Source organism: Ursus americanus, chromosome 2 (assembly GCF_024610735.1).
Source record: "Ursus americanus isolate L20-20 chromosome 2, mUrsAme1.1.p, whole genome shotgun sequence".
Classification (NCBI taxonomy): Eukaryota; Metazoa; Chordata; class Mammalia; order Carnivora; family Ursidae; genus Ursus; species Ursus americanus.
Genome location: NC_142128.1, coordinates 16,520,235 through 16,528,823, shown reverse-complemented (window position 1 = coordinate 16,528,823; position 8,589 = coordinate 16,520,235).

Below are 8,589 nucleotides of genomic sequence, written 5' to 3'. Positions count from 1 at the left end.
CAGCCCACCCTTAACTTCAGGAGGACGCGGACCACCCCCTTTGGGGATCACGGAGCCGCTGTCAGTCTCCTGGGGAAGACATGGGGGAGGAACATGGTGAGGAGTAAGGAATGAGGACACCTAGAGCCATCAAGCTGGGTACAGAACAGGCTGGTTAGGTAAGACATAGAGAGATAAAAAAAAAAAATACTGTTTTTCAAATATGTGAAGATATTCACTAAAGTGTATCCACTAAAATATTGTTTCTAGAACCTAGAGAATGAAAACAATTCCAGTGTCCAAAATAAGAGACAGATTAAATACATCATTTGACATTCACACAATGACTGGACCAATATGGCTTTTTAAAATAGGAAGTAGATCCTAACATGAAGACCTGGGCTAATCTGCAAGATTTCTTATTCATAAGTAAGCGGAGATATCTCACGTTCATGGAAAGGAAGACTGAGGGTTGTAAAGATACAGTTTTCTCCAGATTGATCGGTAAGAGTCAATACAATGCTAATAAAACTTACAACAGGATTTTTTAAAATGAAACTCAACAAGTCAATTAAAAAAATATATAGGGAGGGGGTGCCTGGCTGGCCCCGTCAGAAGAGCATGTGCCTCTTGATGTCGGGGTTGTGAGTTTGAGCCCCATGTTGGGTATAGAGATTAATTAAATAAGGAAACTTTTAATATATATATAGGGGGGCATGGATGGCTCAGTCATTTAAGCGTCTGCTTTTGGCTCAGGTCATGATCCCAGGGTCCTGGGATCGAGCCCTGGTGTCCAGCTCCCTGCTCAGCAGGGAGTCTGCTTCTCCCCCTGCCCCTCACCCCTTCATGCTCTCCCTCTTTCTCAAATAAATAAATAAAATCTAAAAAAAAAAAAAAGAAGGAATCACCAAAACCAGCTCAGGAATATAAAAAGTTCTGATAAATGACAGGGGTGGCAGGACACATCAAAGGGGGGACTGTTTGATGAGTGGAACTATAACAAAAATTGTCATCCACATGGGAAAAAATACAGTTAGATCATTGCCTCACACGATCCACAAAACCCAGCTCCAGATGTAAGAACTTATTATCAAAAGCAAAACTTTAAAACTTTTAGAAGAAAATCTAAAGGAATTTCTTTCTGGACTTGGGGTAACAAAGAATCTCTCTCTTTTTAAAGATTGTATTTATTTACTTATTTTAAAGTTTTTATTTTTTAAATTTTAAAAATTTTATTTATTTATTTATTTATTTATTTATTTATTTATTTATTTATTTATTTATTTATTTTTACAGAGGGAGAGAGTGTGAGCAGGGAGGGGCAGAGGGAGAAGGAAAGAGAATCTCAAGCCAGGCTCCACACTTAGCACAGAGCCTGATGCAGGGCTTGATCCTACGACCTTGCGATCACGACCTGAGCCGAAATCAAGAGTCAGACGTTCAACTGACTGAGCCACCCAGATGCCCCTTAAAGATTTTATTTTGTTTTAATTTTATTTATTTATTTGACAGAGATAGAGACAGCCATCGAGAGAGGGAACCCAAGCAAGAGGAGTGGAAGAGGAAGAAGCAGGCTCCCAGCAGAGGAGCCCGATGTGGGGCTCGATCCCAGAACGCCGGGATCACGCCCTGAGCTGAAGGCAGACGCTTAACGACTGAGCCACCCAGGCGCCCCTTAAAGATTTTATTTTTAAGTAATCTCTACACCCAACGTGGGGCTCAAACTTACAACCCCAAGATCGAGAGTCACACACTCCACTGACTAAGCCAGCCAGGGGCCCCACAAAGAATCTCTTAATTAAACAAAACAGAAAAGAGTAATCATAAAAGAAAATATTAATACATGGTTAGATATTTTAACATATGAGAAAAGAAAATGAAATGATAAGCTACACATTTGCAGAAGAAACGTGCAAACACATATAACCATCCAAGGATACTTCTCGAGATACCCTAAACAGCTTCTGCAAATCAATAAAGGACAATAAACCAGAAGAAAAAATGGGTAAAGACTTGAAAATGCATGTAAAAGGAAAGGAAACGTGGCTGAAAATCTCACGAAGGGATCAATGATCGACATCACCAGTAATCAGGGAAACACAAATCAAGATCACGACGAGATGTCGTACCGATTTCTATGCGGTCTGTGGTGACAGTTAAGACGTCAGGTTTAACAGTAAGTGCTGGAGAAGAGCAATGGGTCTCCTGTTCGTAGCTGGCGGGAATGTATATCCACAGCCATTTGGGAAAGCAATGTATCATTTTCTTGTAAAATTGAACTCTCGCATATCTTAAAACCTGGCAGTTCCCCTCTTGGGCAAAAATCCAGGAGCAAGTCTTGCATGTGTGTTCCAGGAGACGTGTATATGAATATTCATAACAGCAGTGAATAAATGGCAAAAAACAACAAAAAAAAAAACCAACAACAGCAAGAACGCCAACTGCCCTTCAACAGGAGAATGGATAAATACATGAGGGTACATTAACCGAATGAAATATCACAGAGTGAAATTTGAATGAACCACAGCCACACATAACCGTATGGATGATTTTTTTAAGGTTATTTATTATTTAAGACAGAGAGAGAGCGCGCACGTATACGGGAGGAGGGGCAGCAGGAGAGGGAGAAAATCTCAAGCAGACTCCATGCTGAGCGTGGAGCATGATGCAGGGCTTGATCTCACGACCCTGAGATCGTGACCTGAGCTGAAATCAGGAGTCAGTCGCTTAATCGACTGAGCCACCCAGGCGCCCCAGGGATGATTTTTATTACTGTAATACTGACTGTAAAAAAAAAAAAAGAAAACAAAAACAGGAAGCCAAGGGCTACTTACACCATGATACCCTTTTCCTAAAATCCAGAAACACTACAACTGAACAACATATTGTTTCATCATCACATCGAGGGCAAAGCCACAAAATTAAAGGTGAGGAAACAATAAACACAAAATTCAAGATAGTGGCTTCCTGGTTTGTAGAGGGGAGAAGCAGCTTGACTAGGATAGAGGTAGAGGTCATCAGAAGATGTGAATTATTGTCAAGGATCTTAATATTAATAAGTAAATACATAGGGACGCCTGGGTGGCTCAGTCAGTTAAGCGCCCGACTCTTGACTTTGGCTCAGGTCATGATCTCAGGGTCGTGAGATCAAGCCCTGCATCGGGCTCCGTGCTGAGGGTGGAGCCTGCTTGGGAGTCTCTCTCCTCTGCCCCTTCTCTCACCCCTGCTTGTACATACACTCTCCCTCTCTCAAAAAAATGTAAATATATAAATAAACGAACAAATAAAAACATAAAACAAGTAAATAAATAAATAAAAGAGGGCCGTGAACAGAAAGTAACAATGTGTCACAGGTTAAGGGTTTTAATTAATCCAATTCTTTCTACCTGATGTCCTTTCTTTAAAAAAAAAAATAAGCATGTACCAGACGCAACTACTTGCGTAAAAAAATTAGTGGGGGAAAGATCCATTACCCATACATATAAAATGTTATACATAGACCAGTCTTTCACAAGGTAATCCGGGATTGGGTGGGATGGGAGGTCATGGAGAGGGAGAGTTTCTTTTTACTTTACCCCTGGTGTACTGTTGGAATTTTTGTTTTACTTTGTTTTACCTTGTGCATAGACTATCTTTTCAGCAAGAGGTGTGTCAAAAGAAATCAAAATAAAAACGAAGCTTTTTTATGGCAGATGTTTTAAGAGCTTGCTAATTAGTGGTATCGACGAGGGAGGGGCAAACAGGCACCCTTCATACCCTGTCGGTGGCAGAAATCAGTGCAGCTACTTTGGAGGGCAACATTTACTAGTGTCTTTGGAAATCTTAAATGCACGTATTCTGACCCAGCAAGTCTCCTCCACTTTAAGAATTTTCTTTACAGGGCGCCTGGCTGGCTTAGTCAGTAGAGCGTGACACTCGATCTCAGGGTCATGAGTTCGAGCCCTACTATGGGCATAGGGATTACTTAAAAAAAAAAAGAATTTATAGATTCACTTGTACAGCTCAAGATGTAAGTGTACAAGGTTGGCATCACAGCAGAATACAAAATTAGCTACGCACACAAATGAGTATTTAGTGGCTATTTAAAAGTAAGAGCTAAGTCTGTATGTATTAACCTGGAAAGATGTTACCCGTATATTAAGTGCAAAAAGACAAAATGTAGAACAATATATATAGTATGATATCATTTGCAGGCATAGAAGACACACGTACCCATGGAAAATTCCTAGCAAATGCAAGCAGCTATTAACACCAGTTACTTCTGGGGAGTGGAATTGAAAGGGTGAAGGAAAGGACATACTTTCTGGTTTATATTTAATACTGGATTTTATTTTTTATAAAGAGCAAACACTTAGGACTGCTGTAATAAAAAATCTATTTTAGGGGTGCCTGGGTGGTTCAGTTGGTTAAGTGTCTGACTCTTGATTTCACTCGGGTCTTGATCTCAGGGTTGTGAGTTCAAGCCCCACATTGGGCTCCACGCCCAGCATGGAGCCTACTTTTAAAAAATAAAATTAAAAGTCTATTTTAGAAATTCAAAACAAAGTATTCTATGTCAATTATAGCGTAGTGAAGCTGGGGGATAGTTCATAAATTAGAAAGAAGCAATGTGGGGGGCCAGGCTGGCTCAGTCCATAGAGCACATGACTCTTGATCTAGGGATTGTGAGTTTGAGCCCCATGTTGGATGTAGAGATTACTTTTTTTTTTTAAAGATTTTATTTATTGTGAGAGACAGAAAGCATGAGTGGGGAGGAGAGGGAGAAGCAAGGAGCCCGACTCGGGGCTTGATCCCAGGATCCTGGGATCTTGACCTAAGCCAAAGGTGTCCAGGAGCTGGACGCTTAACCGACTGAGCCACCCAGGTGAACTGGATGTAGAGATTACTTAAAATAAAATCCTAAGGGGCGCCTGCATGGCTCAGTCGGTTGAACATCTGACTCTTGGTTGTTTTGCTCAGGTCATGATGTCATGGGTTGGGAGATGGAACCCCGCCCCCACAAATCTCTACACTCAGTGGGGAGTCTGTTTGAAGATTCTCTTCTCTGCCCCTCCCCCCAGTTACGGATGCTCACGCACGCTCTTTCTCTCTCAAATAATCTTTAAATAAATACAATCTTTTTTTTGAAAAAGATTATTTGAGAGAGGGAGGGAGAGAGAGTGAGAAAAGAGAGAGAGATCATGAGCAGGGGGGAAGGGTAGAGGGAGAAGCAGATTCCCGGCTGAGCAGGGAGCCTGATGCAGGACTTGATCTCAGGACCCTGAGATCATGACCTGAGCCGAAGGCAGATGCTCAACGGACTGAGCCACCCAGGCATCCCTAGATATATTTATTTTTTACAAAATGGAATCATCGGGGCGCCTGGGTGGCTCAGTCGGTTGCTCTTTGCGGAGCCTGCTTATGCCTCTGCCTGCCACTCCCCCTTCTTGTGCTCTCTCTCTCTCTTTGACAAATAAATAAAATTTAAAAAAAAACTGTTTCTAAGTTTAAAAAAATAAGAAAAGTTTAATACAACCTGTGTATGACCTACACGCCAAGACGCTTTGTTAGGATGCAGAACTGTCAAAATAAATGCAACTTTACAGATACGGGTGAAGTCCTCTTTGCTCTGTGAAATGCTTGTTACCACTTGCACATTTCCCTGATGATTCATGAGGGTGACAATCTTTTCAATACATGTATTGGCCATTTGAGTTTCCTTGTCTCCCAACTGCTGTTTCTTGGTCCATGTTTCTGTTGTGAAGACTTCCAGGGCATGTCCAAATTGTTTTGCTTTTATAGATAATGCCGTGATGAACATCTTCACACATGCGCATTTGCTCATTTTTCTGATTCATTCCTTAGAATAAGTTTCTAAAAGTGGAATGTCTGAGACAAAGGATATATTTTAAATTTACAACTTTTTTTGGGGCGCCTGGGTGGCACAGTCGTTAAGCGTCTGCCTTCGGCTCAGGGCGTGATCCCGGCGTTATGGGATCGAGCCCCACATCAGGCTCCTCCGCTATGAGCCTGCTTCTTCCTCTCCCACTCCCCCTGCTTGTGTTCCCTCTCTCGCTGGCTGTCTCTCGCTCTCAAATGAATAAATAAAATCTTTAAAAATAAATAAATAAATAAATAAATAAATTTACAACTTTTTTTTTCCTTTTATGAAACAATCTTTTAAAAAATCCAGATCAAAGGGGCACCTGGGTGGCTCAGTCGGTTAAGCATTCGGCTCAGGCCGTGATCCCAGGGTCTTGGGATCAAGCCCTGCGAGCCCCACGCTGCATCGGGGCTCCCAGCTCTGTAGGGAGTCTGCTTCTCCCTCTCCCTCTGCCACCCTCACTTGTGTGCGCTCTCTGTCTCTTGAATAAATAAAATCTTCTTAAAAATCCAAATTAAAAAATCCTGTGTACATCTACACCCCCCTGCAGCCGCGTGTGAGCTTCTGTCTTCCCACACTCTTCCCAGAACTGGGCATCATGATTTTAGTTTCCTTCTTTGAAGGTCAGGGATGTTTTTGATTGGTGTGCTTGCTTAAGATGTGCTGGGTTCCACCTGTAAAGTCCCTGCGCTGTATTGGCTGTATTCTCAAAAGTTCCCAGTCCTCCTAGAGAGGAGAGTGGGGTTCTAGCAGCTCCCCACCCTCTCCTAGCCTCCTGGGACCTCAGCCACTCGACAGCTGCCTTCCGGAGGCTTCTCTCAGAGGTCCCCCGGAAGAGCTATTTGCTAAATCTGGCAACCCTACCCCCAGGTTCCCGTTCTACTCCTCTCACCTAGACTGCAGCAATTGCCCCTGGGTCTCACCCCTACAGTCCATTCTCGGCACCAGCCTCTGCTCACAGCCCTCCTGCTGCACTTAGAATCCCATCTAAACTCCTGAGTTTAGAGCCCTGCCAAATCCAGGCCTGGCCCTCCTCTCAGACCTCATTGCCAACTGTTCCCCAGCCCCCTGCAGCCCCCTGCAGCCCCCTGGGCCTCCTGGTTGTTTCCTGTTAGGATAAGCTGGGCCAGCCTCTGAATCTTTATACTTATTTACCTCTGCTTAGCATGCTCTCTCCCCCGAACATTCTCTGTTCAGATGTCGCCACACCAGAGAGGCCTTGCCAGCCCACCTTGCCTAAAACAGCACCTCCCCGGCCCCAACCCTGCTTTATTTTTCCCTAACACGCATTACCCGTCATTATTTTATACTTTGACTTGCTTAGTGTCCTTGTTCTTTGTCTTCCCTCACCAGGAATGTAAGCTTGATAAAAGCTGGAACTTAAAGTGTTTTACTGGTTTGTTTTCCCAATATTATCTCCCTGGTGCCTAGGATCATGCCTGGCACTTCTCAGACCTGGATCTGACAGGCTGTCCTGCCCAGAAGCTAAGGGCACAGCCGTGAGTCAGTCTCTCTGGGTTCAAGCCCCTGACTGCTTGCTTTCCAGCTGTGTCACTTGGGGCAAGTTACCTAACCATCCTTTCTACCGTCTGTAAAACGGGGATGCTAATCTACTTTAGTTGGGTGATTGGGAGCATTAAATGAGTTAAGCCGTGTGAGAACACAGGCTGGTGTTTGCTGTTTGTCACTATTACAGTGTTTGAGTGAACTTAACCTCTACGGGTTATTACCATTATACACACATGCAAACGTCACCCAACCCCGATCTACTGAATATTTAGTATGTGTCTGTCACTCCCAGGCAACGGGGAATAGACTCCTACACAGAAACTAACAAGATAGACATGACCCCTCCCTTACCATGAGTCTTCAGGAACTCAAATAATTATTCCTGGTGTTAAAGTGTTGAGGGGCAACAAAGCACAGAATTTTTCAGGAGATATAACTTAGTCTGAGGGCCAGCAAGAGATCCTGGACCAGGACCCTGGGATCATGACCTGAGCTGAAGGCAGATGCTTAACCAACTGAGCCACGCAGGGCCCTCTATCACACTCTCTTATGCTTGTTCTCATATGAAACCCCGTTGGAATGGAACCTCCGAAAGAGCTGGGACTTTGGGGAGGGGGAGAGAGACTGGCCGCAGGAAGACCAATTAGGAGGTCGGTGTGGATGGCCTGAGTTCTAGAACTTTGATTTGCTAGGAGGATTAGGAGCAGCCGGCTGGCTGATAGAGAGCCGGAGGCTAGAGGACTTGACAGCTGGAAGCTTCATTTGCATAGCACTTTATACAAGACTGAGAAAAGAGCCAATTGTCCACATCAAAGAATGGAGTGGGGAGGCAGTGGAGTAGTGGTAGTGAGGAAGGGCGACTCAAGTCCCAGCAGTCCCAACAAGCCAGCTCTTGGTACTGTCACTGATTTTGAGTCATCAAGGACTAAGGATCAAGTGTGGGGCTGGAGAGAAATATAGAAATATTGGGGCGCCTGTGTGGCTCAGTTAGTTAAGTAAGCATCTGCCTTTGGCTCAGGTCATGATCCCAGGGTCCTGGGATCAAGCCCCGTTGGGCTCTCTGCTCCACGGGGAGCCTGCTTCTCCCTCTCCCTCTACCTGCTGCTCCCCCTGTTCATGCTCTCGCTCTCTGTCAAATAAATAAATAAAATCTTAAAAAAAAAGAATAGCGAAATATGTCATATTCTAAAACTCTTTTTAAAAGATTTTATTTAGTTATTTGAGAGAGAGAGAGAGGG